Source organism: Trachypithecus francoisi, unplaced genomic scaffold (genome assembly GCF_009764315.1).
Source record: "Trachypithecus francoisi isolate TF-2019V2 unplaced genomic scaffold, Tfra_2.0 Lachesis_group7, whole genome shotgun sequence".
In the NCBI taxonomy this organism is placed as follows: domain Eukaryota; kingdom Metazoa; phylum Chordata; class Mammalia; order Primates; family Cercopithecidae; genus Trachypithecus; species Trachypithecus francoisi.
The window spans coordinates 60,937,646-60,957,385 of NW_022681472.1; the positions used below are offsets into that span (position 1 = coordinate 60,937,646).

Genomic DNA, 19,740 nt, shown 5'->3' on the forward strand with positions numbered 1-19,740 from the left:
TAAAGTGTATATTTCTATAGACAACTGAGTATGTATATCATGGCTTGTAGCAAACTAATAAAGGTGTCTATTAAGGCAATTTGCATTGTTGCTTTTCCTGCTAAAAAGGAGTTGTGATTTTCAACTCTGAGTGAACATTAAAATCATCTCAATTCCTGGGTTTAACCCTAAAGATGCCAGGTGAGGCTTGGGCACTGTGTTTTTAAATAGTTTTCCAGGTAATTCTAATGTGTGGCCAGGGTTGAGAACCATGAACAATCACTGAAAAGTGAGATCACAAAGTCTATTGCTCTCTTCCAGCTTTATGGGGCTGAGTCACTCTGGTATCACATAATAGAAAATAGCCAACATGTGCATGAAAATTAGCTTGTAGATCCACTTGCTTCATAAGCATTTTTGAAATAACCCAATACTTCCTCCTATACTTTGTATCCCTTATAATTAATCATATTATAATCCAGTTAGTAGTCCAACAGTCACAAGGGTGTTCTTCTTTATTTTAATTTGAGAGACATGAGTTCGGGTATTATTAATCCAGGCATTTTGAATCCATGGAATCAGGTGAGAAGCATGGCATATCTCTAAGTTTGTGCTATTTCCATGTGGAATGTTATCAAAGTTTTCAGGGAAATGTTGATAACCTCTTTGCACTGGTAGATGTGGATTTTATAATTACTTGTGACTTTGCTTCTTTTATTGTCTCTGGCCCTAGCCTTGATATTCTTTTAATGTACGTTTCTGTACAAATGAGAAAAGCAAGAGTTAAGATGTGGAACTTATGTGTCTGGCCACAGCTGTTCAGAGCAATTCAGTGTGTCAAGCTGAGGTCAAATGAATAGGGAATGTCATTACTAAATGGTAACATTTTCTGAGGGCTTTAAAAAAATTCAAGTTCTTTTTACATCTACATTTATTTTATCTTTTTTCAGGGTGATAGGTTGCACTTCTAGTTCTTGTCAGAGATTTGTACGTTAAAATGACTCTAAATTTAACTATTCTAGAAATCAACTTTCCAAACAGTTTTTCAGGCAGCATCAGCTGAAAGCATACAGTTTTATTGGAGACACAGTCTTCTTGTTAAAGCTGGTAAGATGCACTTGCTTATTTGCAAAGGTGATGTGACATATGCCTGTCTACTATGCCTCTTTGATATATTAACAAAGACACTGGGGATTAGGTCATATTTCCAAATCCCATGACCTGAATTATAGGTATCAAAGCAACCTTCTCATGGTTCATTAAATTTAAAATCCCATAATATTTAGAAGTTTGAAACATACATATACCAATTTGGGAGTTAACCAAATGAACAACATACTTGTGTATCTGTGCTGTGTATTGTAATAATATGTTGATAAACAGGCAGTTCAGGCTATAAAGTACATTATGTGTATGTCAAATCAGTGATGTAGTATTTACAGTACAAAATTTGCAAAAATGGATCAAGGGCAAAACTGGGTTATTGAGGCAGCATTTTAGCACTTACCAACCGTATTATACTTGTAAGGAACTGTGTCACATGACAAGAGAAAAGTGGGTGTGTTCACCTGTTAATTATCTATGGAATGAGGTGTATTAGTACATTCTCATGCCGTTATAAGGACATACCCAAGACTGGGTAATTTATAAAGCAAAGAGGTTTAATTGCCTCACAGTTCTGCATGACTGGGGAAGCATCAGCAAACTTACAATCATGGTGGAAGGCACCTCTTCACAGGGTGGCAGGAGAGAGAATCAGTGCCGAGTGAAGGGGAAGGCCCCTTATAAAACCATCAGATCTCGTGAGAACTCACTCATTATCATGAGAACAACATAGGTGGGGGAACACCTCTGTGATTCAATTACCTCCTACTGGGTTCCTCCGATGGCATATGGGGATTATGGAATTACAATTCAAGATGAGATTTGGGTGGGGACACAAAGCCATATTGAGAGATGAGCAGAAATATAGCTAAATATATAGTGGATATCCACAAAACCAAACGTTGTTGCCTCATCTGTTTCCTTCAGACCTTTTCACTTCTGTGCACTCTGCTAATTTTCTTTTTGTCTAATGACTTTCTCCAAAGCTATGGAACTCTGTTCAGCTCACTTGCAGACAAGACTGAAAGGGCCAGAAAATTGTTTCTTTTTAGGCACAGCCCTCTCAACCAATGACAGATAGGAATTGATGGATAAATGCCCTGGATCCCTCTTTCCACAAGTAGAACTCCAAACTACGTGTTCTGTTCCATCTCCCAGACTTTTCCAACTGATCCCAGAAGATCAGCTGAATAATCTCCAGGTGCCCAGAGGGACGACTTGCTTAACACACCGTTTCTTGTCTTGCTGTGTTATTAGCTCTCTGGCCATCTGTCTTTACTTCCCCAGTATCCTACCAGTATTTCCTGTACCTCCCAAACTTGTAAACTAGTCTTTGTCTTAGGTCTGATTCTGGGAGAACTCCAACTATGATAACTGAACAATGATACATGCTTTTCACTTTCATTTTCAAATGGAAGTTTGTGAGAATTCACCTAAAACCTGTTTGCAAAGCAATGCCCTAAGGATCTCTGTGGCTTTGAGCCACTCACACCATCTTTTTGAGCCTCAGTTTCTTTATAAAATGAACAGATAGAATCAATGACCTCATTCTAAGATTCTATTATTTTAAGACCTGAATTAGGGTTTCTTCCACCCTCATCCTAGCACCAGTTCCGCAATTTACTGCTGGGTGTTACTTCTCTATGTTGGTAAAGACCATTCTCTTTCAGGGTCTTCTTAACCAATGCAAACAGGGTTTCTTTTTTTTCTTTTTTCTTTTTTTTTTTTGGGGGGGGACGGAATCTCGCTCTGTCACCCAGGCTGGAGTGCAGTGGCCGGATCTCAGCTCACTGCAAGCTCCGCCTTTAGGGTTCACGCCATTCTCCTGCCTCAGCCTCCTGAGTAGCTGGGACTACAGGTGCCCGCCACCTCGCCCAGCTAGTTTTTTGTATTTTTAGTAGAGACGGAGTTTCACCGGGTTAGCCAGGATGGTCTCGATCTCCTGACCTCATGATCCGCCCGTCTCAGCCTCCCAAAGTGCTGGGATTACAGGCTTGAGCCACCGCGCCCGGCCTGCAAACAGGGTTTCTAAAAAGTCCTTCTACCGGATTCTTTATTTGGATACCCTTTTGTCACTTGTCATCAGCTCAGTATCTGGATACCATTTCTCCTACTACCTCCCTGTCCTCTGAGGTTGATAGTCAAGGCCTCAGCTACAAAACAACCAAGATTCCAGGACCTTTCTCTGCAAAATTCCTCACTTTCTTCTTCCCTCTTAGATGTATTCTGTCTTGATGCAACTGAATTTGCCTCTCTGTGGGGCTCCCCTAGTCACTCCCTACATGAGGTATAAGCACTTGCTTCTCTATCTGATTTCATTTGTACAGTTCAAAGAAAAGGGATTTCACACCATACTGAGTAGATACATAAAGCATGACAGGCTGATTCCACAGATGAAGTTAGTGCCTTTTCAGATGGTTGAAATAGTTGCAAGAACCACTAGCATGGATCACCTTTGGGGAGATGGGAGTAAAGACAAAATGAAATGTGAAGTAAGTGGGGGAAGTGTACATTTTAAATAATTTATTTTTTAAACATGCAAACATGGTGGTTATTTTCCATGGCTTGGCTGGTCTGGAGAGGGCTGCCTCAGGTTCCTGAGCACCTGCGGCTCTGCAGTCTGTCCTCCTGGCAGAGAAATGCATTTCGATTCTGGGTATTTGTTTTGTTTTGCTTGCAGCTATTCTTAGATTGGAAATAGACACACGAATAGATACAGTACTATAGAGAGAGCTTTGTGGGGTCAACATGGCATCGCTGTTGCTCAAGAGGGTCTTCCTGGGGAAGGGCTATCACTTATTGTCTTTTGGGGTTGATTTATCTCAATTTATTGGGACTTTGACATCTAGAGACCCAGGACCATGGTAATTCTAACAGACATCTCACCATTCAAATGAATGAGAAGAGACGTGTGAATTATTGGACTTGATTAGATCCAAGGTTAGGCTCTAAAGCACTGAAATAGGATTCCGAATGGAGAACCCCATGGAGGAGCTAGATTTCCATCAACCAAATCACCCACCCCAGGAGTGAATTGGGGATTGCAGTGATGCCCAAACCAAATAGAGCTTCCAATGCAGCGGTGGTGACCTTACTCATCTACCAGTGTCTGGGGGTGATTTTTTGATTTTTCTTTTTCTTTTTTTTTTTTGAGACAGAGTCTCGCTCTGTCCCCCAGGCTGGAATGCAGTGGCACTATGTCGGCTCACTGCAAGCTCCGCCTCCCGGGATCACGGCATTCTCCTGCCTCAGCCTCCTGAGTAGCTGGGACTACAGGTGCCCACCACCACGCCCGGCTAATTTTTTTTTTTTTTTGTATTTTTAGTAGAGACGAGGTTTTACCGTGGTCTCAATCTCCTGACCTTGTGATTCGCCTGCCTCGGCCTCCCAAAGTGCTGGGATTATAGGCGTGAGCCACCGTGCCCGGCAGATTTCATGATTTTTCAAGTCACTTTATTCCCATTGACTTTGAGCTAGGCTAAACTTAGTTGTACCGTTATCTGGAACTGCCAAGTCTTTCAGTTGGAAGGTCATTTTTAAGTTCCCAAATGTTCCTAGTTTAAATCTGATCAAGGGAACATTGGAGTGGGTAAAGGAGGGGAGCAGTTCAGAGCAGATACAAACAATTTAGACTCTTCTCTAGATTGGAGCAAGGTCTGGGGGTGGGGTCTAGAACCAGCCTGTCTGCTGATAGTTCTTTGCAAATTATCATGTCTTAGTTTTGAGGCAGCTCCACATGCAAATGACCTGAGGAAGGTATTTATTATGGATCTTGTGTTTTTATAGTGTTTTTGCTTCACTAGATTTGAAGCCCCTTGCTAGAAGTATCTTCACTTTTCTTATTTTGAAAATTTTACACAACATTAGTGTGTCAGGGACAGTAACTCTCATCAAATATGCTTCCCATGTTACCTGGCCCCATGAAGTTAGGTGGGCCATCTGGATAGTTCTGACCAATGAAATACTTGTCGTGCTAAGCTGAGGCAGCAAAAAAAACCTATGAATGATCCTGTGGTTTCTCCGTCTTCTGCTTTGGTGGATGATAATGTCCTAGATGGTGGTGCTTCTGTCAGTCTGTGTTCCTGAGTAACCGTGTGAAGCATGGCCCTGTTTTGACTCACGTTGTGTATGTAATCCAAGCAAAAAATCTACTTTTGTTGTATTGAGCCACTGAGATTTTATGGTTATTTGTTATCACAGTACAAGTAGTCTTTTTTTTTTTGAGACTGAGTTTCACTCCTGCTGCCCAGGCCAGAGTGCAATGGTGTATTCTCGACTCACTGCAACCTCTGCCTCCTGGGTTCAAGAGATTCTCCTGCCTCAGCCTCCCGAGTAGCTGGAATTACAGGAGTCCACCACTATGCCGGACAAATTTTTTGTGTTTTTAGTAAGACCAGGTTTCACCATGTTGGCCAGGCTGGTCTTGAACTCCTGACCTCAGGTGATCCACCTGCCCCGGGCTTCAAGAGTTCTGGGATTACAGACGTGAGTCACCGCGCCTGGCCCAATTAGTCTATCTTGGCTAATTTGGAAATTGGTAACTGAGATGGGGTGATGCAGAACAAACTTGTATCATGTTGGTTTGGTAATCAGGTTATGGGTGGTGACTGAGTAAACTGATATTGGGGACTGGAAAAGTGGTGATTGTTGAATGCTGGCTCCCTAAAACATCACCAGAACAACCTGTTTATAAGACAAAGCGGAGTTCATTGCTTACCATGTAAGGGAGAATCCCACCTTGATAGAGCCCCTTGGGAAGGATCATGATATAAGTATAGAATTGGCGAACGTGATGAAATGTGAGTTAAAGTGATGGTAGATGGTTCCTTCACTATAGCAAGCGTATTCTCAGCCTTTGTTAATTCGATCTCTTACTTTTGTTTTTGACAAAGAAGAATTTGAATAGGAAGTTATTATAAGAAAAGCCCATGCTCATTAAATAACATTTTAAAAATATAGACTTTAAAATATAGTTCCAGAACACTTTAACAGTGATCTCTACATGAGCTACCTGCATGAAGTATCATCTTCCTCAAGCGGACTTCTAGTGAGACCAGTTAGCAACTAGAAAATGATCTTTTGATTTTATCTGTTGTCAAAACCACAGGGGACTATTGTAGGCTCTTATGTAATTATTATTGCAGCTCAGTAAACCAACAGAACTGCAGGGTGGGCTTTTATTCATATTGTTTCCTTTCTGTTGCTTCTCATCACCACCCAGAGAAGTTCTTTAGGCATAGATGTAATGATTTAATGATATATCCTCCTTGAGTCTTTCTCAAATCTGCAAAGCAGAGTTAATCCAACCTCACTCTGCTCCCAGAGCCCTTTATTTATTTTTCCATTACAACATTTAACGGAGGTTGATTTTGTGTGAACAGTTTTTTTGGGTCTATGTCTCTCTTACGTTTCTTTTAGTCTCCATGCATGAACTAAAGTTTCCTAAAGTTCAGAAGATGTGGGCCACAAGTCAGAAAAATTAACTGTGTTTTATCAATTTTTTCCAATATAAGTGAATAAACCTCTTGTGCACTTGTTCAATGTAAGACTTTACTAGGTGGATTAGTCCGGATGGGCTAGGTTACAGCACTGTACCAACAAACTTTTCAAATTTCTATGGTTTGACACACACAAGTTTATATCTCACTCATATTGTGTATACAAACATAGATCAATTTAGATCTCTGTACCCTTAGTGACTCAAGACACAGCATGACAAAGAACTTATCATCTGGAATATTGTTGGTAGCTTTTACAGAGGAAGAAAGAGTTGGAATCATGCATGAGTTTTGTACTGCCTCAATTCAAATGTTTCATGTAGGGATTGCTATTAAGGTGATCTGGTGCTGCTAAATTCTAAAATTCTGTATTTAAAAAAATGTTATTCAATGAGAAGAGTTTTTTTTTTTTTTTTTGAGACGGAGTCTCGCTCTGTCGCCCAGGCTGGAGTGCAGTGGCCGGATCTCAGCTCACTGCAAGCTCCGCCTCCCGGGTTTACGCCATTCTTCTGCCTCAGCCTCCCGAGTAGCTCTGATTACAGGCGCCAGCCACCTCGCCCGGCTAGTTTTTTGTATTTTTTAGTAGAGACGGGGTTTCCCCGTGTTAGCCAGGATAGTCTCCATCTCCTGACCTCGTGATCCGTCCGTCTCGGCCTCCCAAAGTGCTGGGATTACAGGCTTGAGCCACCACGCCCGGCCGGGAAGGGTTTTTTAAACAACACATTTATATTCAAGTTCTATGCCCAAACCAAAACTAAGTTAGAAATCAAATTAGCCAATGCTGTTTATTCATATGTTTGCTATTGCAAGGGAAATATCTATGGTCACTTTTGCTCCTTCAGAGGTTCAAGGAGGATTCAAAAGAAAATGAGTTTTATAGAAAAAAGCACATTCTATTAGGTTGAGACTTTTGAAAGGGGCATGGGGAAGTCTTAGGATTGGCCTTTAAGTATATTTGGCTTTCCTTGTTTGGTTGCAAGGGAGCAGGCAGTTTGAGGTTTCCAAAAAGGAAGAGGCTATTCAAACTGTGGCCCGAAATTTCCTACAACTAGTGAGCTGATTGAGTATTCTTTATGGTTAAACTGATAGAATATTTGAGTCATGGTCCTGAGGTAAGGATGGTGGTAATGGCAGGCAGTTTCTCAAAAAATTGCAAAGCACTGAATCGTTGCATTCTCATCTAATGTGCCTAATTGTGAGGGCCAGTCAACATATCTCCTTTGACTGCACTTTCTTTATACCATGAAGATGGTAAATTGGGTGATGTTTACATTCTCTTCAGAGTCTTGCACGTCTAGGATTCCATGATGACACAAACTAGTTTAATTCATTATGTGTATCAATTGCTAATTGAGATGAATAGCAATTCATCTCTTAGGTTGGTTACAGGGAGAACTCACATTTTTCTGAAGCCTTATGAACAAATACATCTACTGAGTTATGAAACTGTATTCATCAGCCATTCTCTGCTATTCAAAGGTGACAGCTTTGGGGGGTTCTCCTTCCCAGCATATGTGTCTGCAGCTCAAGAGACTGATGGGGGTGAGCCCTCTTCTTTTTACATCCCTGGAGTAAAGGCTCTTCTCAGATTGTGGATACGTCTTTGCCTCCCAGAACCTAAGGCCATTTCTGACCCTGCCACTTAGATGTGCAGTCAGCTGGAAACCTTTATTCAAAGGAGCTGCTCCAGGCTTAGCTGCTGCCAGGCTGATGCAACTTGCCCAGCTGCCCACATCCATGCTCCAGAGTTGGAATCTATGCCCTGGAACAACCTGGATCCTTCCCTGCATATGGTTTCTCCACTTCAGCTCACCTACGTACTACAGCAGAGTTCACCTCGGGGCAGAAAGTACTGTCATGATTTCAGAAATTGCACAATGGGCCTCTTTTCATGTAAATTATAAATAATGGATGCTCAACAATAATTTAAGGATGTATTTACCAATGGCCAGTGTTTTGCTAAGGCCTGTCTATAATTCACAAAGCAGCAATTCTTTATCCTTCCATTGGGAAGGGTCATGATTTGCCAGTTCAAGTAATGCATTTGAACTTGGCACAGTATGAGAATTCTAACATTTACTCAGCTCTTACTAGGTGCTAGGCACTGTGTCAAGTTTTTTACATACACAATGAATCATTTAATCATCAAATCACTTGGGTTGAGAGGCTAATACTATTTATAGCATCATTTTACAGATGAGAAAAATGAGGCTTAGGAAGATTAAAGTAATTTGCCTGGGGTCATATGTAGAATAATGACATATTCTAGTAGTGTCATTAGGGTTGCTGAATAGGCAGTCTTTCTATTTTTAATTTCTTTTTTGCTATGACTCTACATTTTCACTTGGGAAAAAATTAATGGATTTTAAGCATCTTAATCTTATTTCACTTCAAAAATATCATCACAATGATGCCACAATACAACAGGCACTTAGTTCTTCTGAGTGGCTTACCCAGAATTGTTATTGGTGGGTGTAGTGGCCTATGAGTATCTGTCATCATAACTTTCAAGTCAAGTTACCCCAGGAAGGAGGAAGAAATATGTTCTTCATTTTACACTTGGTGGCAGTCATTGTAGATGCCATGTTTCCTGGTGAAAAATGATCATGCTCTGAACTCTGCATCTGCGATCTGGCAAAAGTTGTTGCTTTAAAAAAATCATTTCAATGAATAAAAAAGGAACTTACTAATTTCTGTGGATACTGAGAGAAGCAGTGGGGACAGGCATCATATCACCTCTTTTTCTTTCTCTGATTGTCCATCTGTAAAATGGGGACTATGAGTGACCTCAAAGAGAATGCTTGCTGAGCATTCTGGAATGTACTGTGCAGATGGCAAATATGATTCATTTTCGCATATGGCCTTTCCCTAGAGAGTAGGGCTGGGCAACAGTTTCCCTGGATCTTTACAAGCATAGGCATCAATGAGCATTTTTGAAGTGCTTAGAACTGTGCAGTGTATCACTTGGTAGGCACATACATTTGGTCTGAATCTTGATGAAGAAGTTTTTTTTTTTTTTTTTTTTTTAAAAACTTCTCCCTGTTTTCCTGGCATAATATTCTGAACAGCAGCAATGCAATCTGTTGTTTGTTTAGAAAAGATGGCAGAAGGGTGTATGTAGTGTGTGTGCATGTGTGTTTGTTTGTTGTGGAGGGATGTCTGTTCACAGTCCAGTAAAAGAGTAATCCTACAACGTAGAGTTACCTGAATTAGTTATTATCATTTGGGAAGATGTTGAGGTTTAGAATGAATTAGTTAAAGCTATGCTCCCACGGTGGGCATATAGCAGAGAGAATCCTCTCTTTAGCCCTCCCTCCCCAATGTGGGCATATGCACACATGTGCACAGACACACACACATAAACGCACACAGCAGAGGAGATTTTATCTCATGGTCTTCCCACAGTAGAATTCTTCTGGTCTTGACTTCAGCAGCCGTATCTTTTCCTTCCCCACCTCTCTTACTCCCTTTCATCTTAGGGGCTGGGCTTCGCTAGAGAGCAGGGGAAGCTTCTGAGCTGGTGGAAGAATTGCCATAGCAACATGGCACTGAGTCCTGCCCCCAAAGGTCTCAGCCATGCTTGGCTTTTGGTCTTAGCCCAAGTGAAGCAATATGAGGGTCCTTCCCACCTCTCACTTTCCATGGCCCAATCAATTGTGACTTTGAGCTACCTTTGAAACCCAGATAGACTCATACCCTCATCCTCTGCATGCCTTTGTGAGCTGGCTTTTCTTTTTTCTCCATCAGTGCCAATTTATTTTCATGTTTCAGATAACGAGCCAGTGTTCCCCAATGTTGGGTTGGCAGCCACTTACTGTTGTGATTCACGGCTCCTGGGAAGAGCTTCCTCTGAATAAACATTTCACTCAGAAGAGGAAGGGATGCTTGGAGGGCAAGAGTGGCAATTTTAGGGTAATGAAGCAAGTGCTGGTGTTTCAGTTAGGAGATTGGGGTTCAAATCTATTTCCTGCAAACATAATAGAGCTGGACTTTGTGTGTTTGTGTGTATGTGTGCATGTGTGTGTTTTCTAACCAATAATTGAACTATAGATACATGCAACAATATGAATGAATCTCAGTAATGAAATGGTGAATATGAAAAATAAGCTCCAGATTACCTATTTTATGATAAAGTTCAACCTCAAGTAAAACTAAACAACATTGTTTAAAAATGCCTGTATTGTGATTTAACAAAAATGTATGTGTGTGTGTGTGTGTGTGTGTCTGTGTAAAAGCACCATAAACATTTTGGCTATCATGGAAAAAAATAATTGCATAGGAGAGGTGGATATAAATTATTATTAATGTGGAGACCTTGGGTTGAGTCATGAGTTTATGAATATTCATTATTTTATTTAAATCACTTAGTTAATTAAAGTAAGAAGGACCATGCCTAGACAGTAATGATGGTAGGTCCTGAAGCAATGATTGCGGTTAGTCCAATTCCATACATTCAAGGACCATAAGACCAAAACCAAAGAAAAAATTTCTTAACTGTAGTTGTGGTTGCAAGTTACCCATGCTCTCTGAACCTTAATTACATTACTTGCAAAATGAAGGGTTGGAGCTAAATTGTCTCATGGATCTGTGCTAGGCAGAATAGCAACGTGGTTGAGAGAGACCTTACAGCCAGATTGCCTGGGGTTAGTATCTCAACTGTGTCTCCTCAGCAATGCAATAGGCCATTGTAATATCAGCACTGCCTATGATTTTGTTATCGATATCACAGATGTTTCCATATCACATTAAAATTTTTCAGGTACCCCAGTATATTATTTTTAGTCATAATTCCTTCAAAATTATGGTAGTTGGTGGACCTGCTTCTAGATCTTATTGTTGAATGAATTAATAAAAGCACATATATTACCATATTATACAGTTTTATTTTGAAAACTATGTTATAATATACTTGATTTCCTTTGTAATCCTGTTTTTTCTGAGGTGAGTTCTGTAGATTTCACTAGAGAGCCAATGGGACCTGTAGCTCAGAAAAGGTACACAACCTTTATAGAAAACTCAGAATTCTCCAAACACATAAACATACATACACACAGAGAGAGATACATAGTTCTGTTACATTGATAAAATAACTTGGGTGGCCTGAGAAAGTTTGAGTGTTTTTCCCATCCGTTCCCTATAAGCTGTATTTTTGGTGTTCATCTTTCTTTTTGATAGGTGATCTGCATTTATTTGTTTGAAGATGAATAGCAAGATGGTATTTTTGACACTTAAATACATGAAGAAGTGTGCTTATTACCTTTTCAGTTAAACTTCACAAAGGAAAACAATTCTTTTGAAAATGATACAAATGTGCTAAAATATTTCCTTGAAGTTCTAAATCACTTGTGAAAACTCTTGAGGAAATTTTAGGACCTGAAGGTCTTTGGGTTGTTTCTTCCAATCTAAAAATGAGGGTCAGACAAAGTGCAAAATGGCACCCTCACAGCATTTCCTACAACACACTCTTTTAAGAAAATGAGGCCGGGTGCAGTGGCTCACGCCTGTAATCCTAGCACTTTGGGAGGCCTAGGTGGGCGGATCACGAGGTCAGGAGATCGAGACTATCCTGGCCAACACGGTGAAACCCTGTGTCTACTAAAAATACAAAAAAAATCAGTCAAGTGTGGTGGCGGGCGCCTGTAGTCCCAGCTACTCAGGAGGCTGAGGCAGGAGAATGGCGTGAACCCGGGAGGCGGAGCTTGCAGTGAGGTAATATTGTGCCACTGCACTCCACAGCCTGGGTGACAGAGCCAGACACCATCTCAAAAAAAAAAAAAAAAAAAAAAAAAAAGGAAAAAAAGAAAATGAGCACATATGCCCCTGTGTGTTGCAATCCATCTGGGGAAGAATTTCTATGATTTCTACTTATGCTTTCTTATTCTTTGACTTCACCCTGGGGACTTCGAATCCCAGTTAGTTCTTATAAAATTATTTACCTCCATGTAAGGTTTTAGTATAAATATGCAGCAGATGTGGTAGACACTAATTTGAGCCACATACCCAGCAGTTTAGGAGGGAATTGGCGGGATCCTATTTGTGTGAAGGACCAAGAAGTCTTTGAGAAGAATGACTCTCAAATGAAGAGGAAATTGAGGCAATACATAATCTCGGTCCCGGGACAATAAGCTGTTGTTAGAGGAGTGCCAATTTTCAGCAGAGAATGAAATATATCTTTTAGATTGCTCTCCGGCCATCTGGGACTGGAGCAGATCTCAGAGGTTGTAAATATGACAGAGCTGAGTTACAGAAGAATCTCTGCAATTTTCTTGGAGCTACTTTCTAGCCTCTGTGGTGAATCTAACAGATGGTGCAGCTTTTGGTTGTCTCACCATCCACCCCTTTCTCCTTGTGTAACATCCTTGTTGTGGGTAGCAGTCATTCTGCTTCCACCCCCTGAGTAAATCAGCATAATTTCATTTCCCGACCATAAATATTGGTTTCAAGGATGGGCGCAGGACAGAAGGTGACTCAGTCAAAGTGAAGTCCTGAACTTGTATTTGGTGGTAAGGGAAAAAAGTTCTATTTCTTGGAAAAAGTGAAGTGTGGGCCTCACACCTGGATATGGTACCCCATGGCAGAAGCCAGCCTGGGATGAAGGATGACTAGGAAGGAGGGGAGAGACACAATGTGTTTGTGTGGAAACAGAGCTAGAACCCTGACCACAACTGGTCTGAAGCTGCTGTATTGCTGGATTTTTCTGGTACATAAACAATATAGTGCCTTTACTATTTAAACCACTTTTATTTATGTATCTTTTTGCTATCAGGAGCCAAAAGTATTGCTTATTTTGATCACTGAATTGTGGTGATGGGCATGTTAAGTTCTAAGAAAAGAAGAGGAGGAAGAGGCAAGATTAGAAAGCTACAGTTAGCTGGATTCCTTCGCCTTGTAGCCCTCTGCAGAAGTTTGTTCATGAGATAATATTATTAATATCCCAGTTTTTCAGATGAAAACACATATGCATTGAAAAATCTGCTGGCAAGTGTCATGGTCCCATGTGAATTACTATGTAAATTAAGAATAGAAACCACTATCTTTTATTCTGTTCCCAACTCACACAGAGAGCACAGATTATTGTTGACTTTTAAGTACTTATTTGAAGTTTTAAGACCTGGAGGCATTTTACTAAATTCTTTCAGATTTGGAACAAGTGTATGACTTAGGTCCCCCTGAAATTCGCCCACAAAGAATAACTAGCTGATCTGGTGTTGACACTCTTTTATTGTCATTAGATGAAGATGACAGAGTATATATTATTGAAATCACTTCAACCCCCAATAGAAAAATTGTACTCATGCTCCAGCTCATGGAATTTCTCTGGCTGGCAAGGTTAGACTATAATAATCGCAATTGTTTATTGAGCATGAACTTTATGTTAGGCATTGTGTTAAATGCTTTATATACATTATCTCATTTAATCTTTACAAAAACTTAAAAGGTTGTTACTATTATGCTGTTCTTCATACAGTACAACATTAGAAATGCAACAGGAATGTGACTTGGAGGTGCTGTTAAGAGGTTTACGGGGGTTAATAATCTCAGCCCTCTCTGGGGCATTAATACATTACCATTCAATATGATAGAAACCATCATGATGCCACTCAGGATACAAACAAGTCCCTGTAAAATGGTTTTGTGTCATTCATGAACTGAAAATTGCTGTCTTAGATGCTGCCACTAATCTTTTTCTAAAATCTTCAGTGTTGGTCCTTTTGAGTTTGAATAACATGACAATTTTTGAAAATTTGCTTTCTGTATAGGAAATAAAATTAATTTTTAAAAATACAGTGTTACTGTATATTTGAAAGTAATTTGATTGAATACTTCATGCTTCATTTGTTGACAACTATATATGTGTCTATAAGAAAAGGGGCATTGTGTTTCCGAATGATGGTGATGAAGAATCAATTTTTGTAACTGCATATCATTACATTTTTATTTTAAAGTTAGAATAATGGTTTTATAGTTCTAGGCTATTTTAGATAAGGTTAATTATTCAGACCTTTTCATAAGAACAAACATGTGTCTCATAACATGCTTATAAGGTGTTTAGTAAAACACAATTATATATCTTACAGCGAAGCTTTTTATAAAACATATTTCTTGAAGGTGAATGGTATTTCTGACTGAAATGGCTAAGCAAGTAAAAATAAATACCTTTGAAGGAAAATTTACTAATGGAGATTTGAAGTATTTGGGGGTAAAAGTGGTTAAGATGTTGCCAATTCAGGAGCTACTGGACCTCATAGTACATCACTAGATACTGGCTGAACAAGTTTTAAACTGGAAGTTTGCTTTTTCCTTAAGGACATTTTCTTCACTTGAGGATGTTCTTTCTTCTGAGCGCTAGGTGTCATTCCCTCCGTCTTAATGTTCTTCCTGGGTCAGGAGGACCGATAAATATGTTCCTTCTTTCTAGTGATCCTTTGATTTCACATTCAAACCCAGCAAAACTGTGTTGCATTCTTTCTTGCTTTACTTATCTAAAACCCAGACGAGGTTATTATTTCCCCATGAGTACATGAGGCTGCAATGTTGTATTTTGCCAGTAGGTTTCACCGTCTCACACATGATTCATAACATCCCCAAGTTCAAGGTTTCAGGAAGAAATTAGATTCTAACTGATTCGATAAAGTTTTATAAACTTGAAAGTCTACTGTCAAATTTACTTAGAACAACTATTGTCTCGTATCGTAAGAGTTTCTCATTTACATTAGCTACATTACTGAATGGTCAAAAGTGGACATGTTTCTAACAAATGGTATCAAATACAAACACATAATTAACTTATCTTAGCACTCCTCTCAAAGCGAGGCAGCTCCTGCCAATCTATGGAGCTTTGGAGACAGATAAACGAGAAGGCGAGGAGCAGTGGCTTCGCTCCCTGCAGTATCTCTTTCTCCATCCACATAGAGATAGAGTTTCTTCTCATCACCTTCAAATCCCCTTTAAGCTCCACTCTTACTCATCTCTAAACTTGATCCTCTGACAACTGATCCAGACACAGCTGCAGGAGGTGCGTACCTGTCTTCGCTAAAAGCTAGACTTGGCTTGTCCTAGTTCTTTAGTGTGCTGCTCTGTCTACAACCGATCTGCAGTAAAAGAGAAAATGTCTGCACTCTACTTCCTGCATTCATGCTGGTACAGTGACATTTTCATGCAAAGACATGAAAATTAGGTGGACTGAAACAAATTCTTGAAATAAGCATGCATGCCCCCTTCACCTAATCGATGTGGTGTTGAATAAAGACAGCAATCAGTCAGAACCAGGGAGGGAGTTAGATGAATTGACCTGAAGTCCTTGCAATCCTGATTGTCTTTGAATCTAAAGACTGGAGAATTGCACCAGCACTGAAACCCATGTGGCACAGGTATTGGTTGTGTCCTTTCTCATCTTTACCACCTAAATTCAATTCAGAAGAAAGTCCTGTTTTACATTTTTACATCTTAATCTTTTTACTTCTCTCAATCTCTCTACCCTAGTCCAACTTTTTTCAACTCTTGCTTTACCACAGCCTTCTAATCAGTATTTTTGCTTCTTCCTGGCTGCCTTCCAATCAGTACTACGGAGCATGGCTAGATGAAAATGGTGAAAATGAACTTCCAATTATACTATCCCCTACAAGCACTTCTTATTGATTTTAGTATTAAAACTCACATTCTAAGCTGGATAGCACGCAGTAAATGTTGTGATCCTGCTTTGAGGTTCCCACTACTACACATCTGCCTAAGGCTGGGAGCAAGGATTTCCAGAGTCCTCTTCCCTTCATGGTCCTGGGTTAGACAATGCCAATGACAGGACCTGATTTGAGATTCTCAAGTGGTCATGGGGTTCAGACATGGGGTTGTTATACACTCAGAAGTTTCATGGACCTTTCTGGAAACTCCTAATCTGTGGTTGAGGTGGGCTTTGCAGTCTTCCCTTCAAGTTCATCTTCCCATTCACCCTCCAGGACTCCAGGCCGAAGCCACTGGCAACTGTTTCTCAGATTTCTTAGCCACGTCTTTCTAGACTTGCACTTGTTTGCCTTTTCTCATATCCCTGAAAGTTCTAATTCCTATATGAAATCCTCACCTGCCTACCTCTCCTGCTCATTGTCTGATTCATTAATTTTGTTTTTCAGTTTGCTTTCCTTATTCCCATGTAGGCATCCCTTCACCAAATTAGCTGTAACTTTTCTGTCCAGGTCTGAAGGTAGACCTCACTTTGTCAGAGGATTCTTCCTTGAAACCTAGATTAGGTCTAGTCCCCCAATTATGTGTCCTTCCACCTTTATTTAGGATAAAGGTAGAACAACACATGTCCTTTATTTGGGATCCCTTATTTAGGATATGATTCTCTTAAAGGGTGTCTTCTGTACAGGACCTTAAGCTCCATCAGAGCAGGGACTGAGTCTGTTTTTCTCAGGATCTAGTTCAGTGCTTGACACATAGTAGACCCTCGATTCACATTTGTTGAGTGAATGAAGGAATGACCAGGCTGGGCTTTTATAAATCTATCCCGTGGGTCTGCCTGAGTAGACACAAAGCAGTCAGATGGATGTGATTATGGACCTTGTCCTTTTTGATCTGACTTGTTTATCCAGGGATTCTCTTTCTTAGTGATGCATTTTCTCTTCAGCTCATTTCAGTTTGGGAGATCTATGTGATAACTTCAGCACCCTATTTTTAAACATATTCATGGTAATGAACACTTTTAATGGAGATGATTTAATTTTTTAAAATTTTGTCCTTTACTTGAAAAGCCTGAAGGCATAAGCTTAGTAAAATATAGTGAAAAGATCTGAAGTTTTCAGCAGTGACAATTAATAAAATATCAAGCATCAAGCAGCACACAGATGGTGGTCTCATCTTGCCCTACATGGACGCATGCTTATCCTCTGCTCAGGGACTTCCTCTTCCTAAGCAGTACTCTGTGTGTGGACTTTACCCATTCTCATGACTGTGATGGATAACACTTCACACTTGAATATTACATAGCACACATTATAACACCTGATCTTTTCACAACTGACATTCTTTTCTCCACTGTCTCCAAATACAATTTTAATGGTTGATGTAACCCATTGGATGGTTCTCAGAAAAATTTTGGCCAAATATTTTTGCCTAACTACCTGAGCTATTGCTGTCATTTTCCACATCTTCTTGGTCTGGAAAGCCAGGCTTTCAGTGAGTGCTGAGCTATGGCATGAACATGTTGATAAATCCCAGGGTAGGAGGCTGATGAATAAAGGAAGGAGGCTGATGGGCCGGCATGGCTGGAAACCAGAGAATGTCATCTCCCCTTCAAGGTAGGGGGCCCAAAGTAGAGGGAACAGATCAAGATGAATGACCACCTGAGTAGCTCTTAGGCTTCTTTTTCCTTTTCCTATAGACTTTCTCTTCTTCCCCAATTTCCCAGTCCTGTTTAATGTAAGGTAGATATCATAAAACACAACACTGAATAACCATGAATTTATCGCTTTCTCTTTAAAGTCCTTGGAAAAATACAGAATGTGCCCCCAACAACTAGACCTTTCAAACTGATGACCTTTATCTTTCTGTCCTTCCTGTGATATTGTACCCCTCTGAAGGGCAGTAACTTTACAATCAATCCACTTTGATTGATTGATTTTAATATTTTTTTATCATGAATTTTTTGCACTAATTTTGATTTTTAAATATCACATTAAAATATTGATCTTGACTACTGAGTTTTTGGCACCCCTTAAATTTCACTCTTGAAATGACTGCCTCATTTTAGTGCCAGCCATGCTAGTGTGGCAGGCAAGAATGTCCTTAGATGTGGATGGTCATGAAACTGTCTATGGCATCCCAGTTACACGTAATGATTTTCTTTCAAATTTAGAAACCTGGCTATTTTATCATATAACAAATTGTTAGATATTGTTGTGATGCTGTTTGTTTTATCCAGCTCAACATAATCACTTAATAGTAATCTTTAGAAATAGGGAACTGTTCATATTTCTCATGTGAATTTTAAACTTTTGGAAAACATGCTGTGGCAAAGGGAATTGGGCTCATATTTACGCTCATTTGTGTTTAGGCAATCTATGAATCTCACCACATAGCTTGGCAGTTAGGCAAAGCAGATACATAGGGGCTGCTTAGATTGTATCAAGTGAAGCCTTTTATTTTCTGGGGTTCATTTCTGTTTTTTTCAGAATAGAGCCTCCTGACGGCTCTGGGACCACTGTGTCCAGCCTGTGGTGCTGTCCCACTGAAGTCAACAGCTCTGATTCAAAAGAAAATTAACTGCAGGCATGCATAGACTTGAAATGCAGCAAAGACTTAAACTGACACCAACTACATTGTGAATGGGGGAAAATGTTAGGGCCTATTTAAAGGCCAAAGCCTTTCACCGGGGACAGAAATGGCCAGAGGAAAGATGTGAAATCACTGTTAAAATCATTTTGTCCTCCTAGGAAGCATTCAAATTAGTTGACCAAGAATGGCTGATGCTGAAATGACTTGCTGTCTCAGTGTGGAGTGGAAACAATCCTGTTAAATTTCACGTTGCAGTGACACCAAAGCAAAGGACAGATCTCAAGACAACTTTTATTGAAATGGAAAATAGTAATTCTAACTAAAGAATAAGAGAAATGCCAACAGAAATAAAAGACCCAGAAATCAGAGGACAATGTGCAAAACTCTATATACTCAGACACACAAATTGAAACAACCCAAATAAATGCCAAATGCACAAGAAAATAAATGTAACTTATCAGAGGTTAATGCTTTTTATGTTTTGTTCATATGGCAACTTGTTCTGTGGTTACATAAAAAGGATTGGAGACCAGACAGGGCATGAGGCTTTTCTAATCCACATTGAGCCACTGACTCAATGTGACCTCAAGCAGCTCTCTAGAGTGTGTTGGCCTCACTCAATCATATGTATATATAATATGTACTTGTACTTGGATAATAAAAAAGAGGGGACTTAGTAGGCTTGTGAAATCTGCCATTATTTTTGGAGACCAATGATCACCTCTGGTAATTGCAGAGAAAGGGGACTAAGATGTGTTCAGATCTACAAGGGAGTAGATGTTCTCTTTTGGCTTTTGTTGGGACAGACAGTTCTTACAGAACAGAGTGTTTACTGTGTGCATATTTCTGGCAAGGGTTTTGGAGGATTAACTGGCCTGCTGATAGGAGAACA

At 40.0% G+C, this 19,740-nt stretch overlaps 1 long non-coding RNA gene across 1 annotated transcript in view; it reads left to right on the plus strand.

Annotated features, from left to right (window-relative positions):
• LOC117079098 overlaps positions 1-19,216 on the plus strand; it is a 36,488-nt gene extending 17,272 nt beyond the window's left edge. Inside the window, exon 3 of the long non-coding RNA XR_004435259.1 lies at positions 19,007-19,216. This is a non-coding gene — a long non-coding RNA (uncharacterized LOC117079098). The remainder of the gene's footprint in view (positions 1-19,006) is intronic.
• The last annotated feature ends 524 nt before the right edge of the window (positions 19,217-19,740 follow it).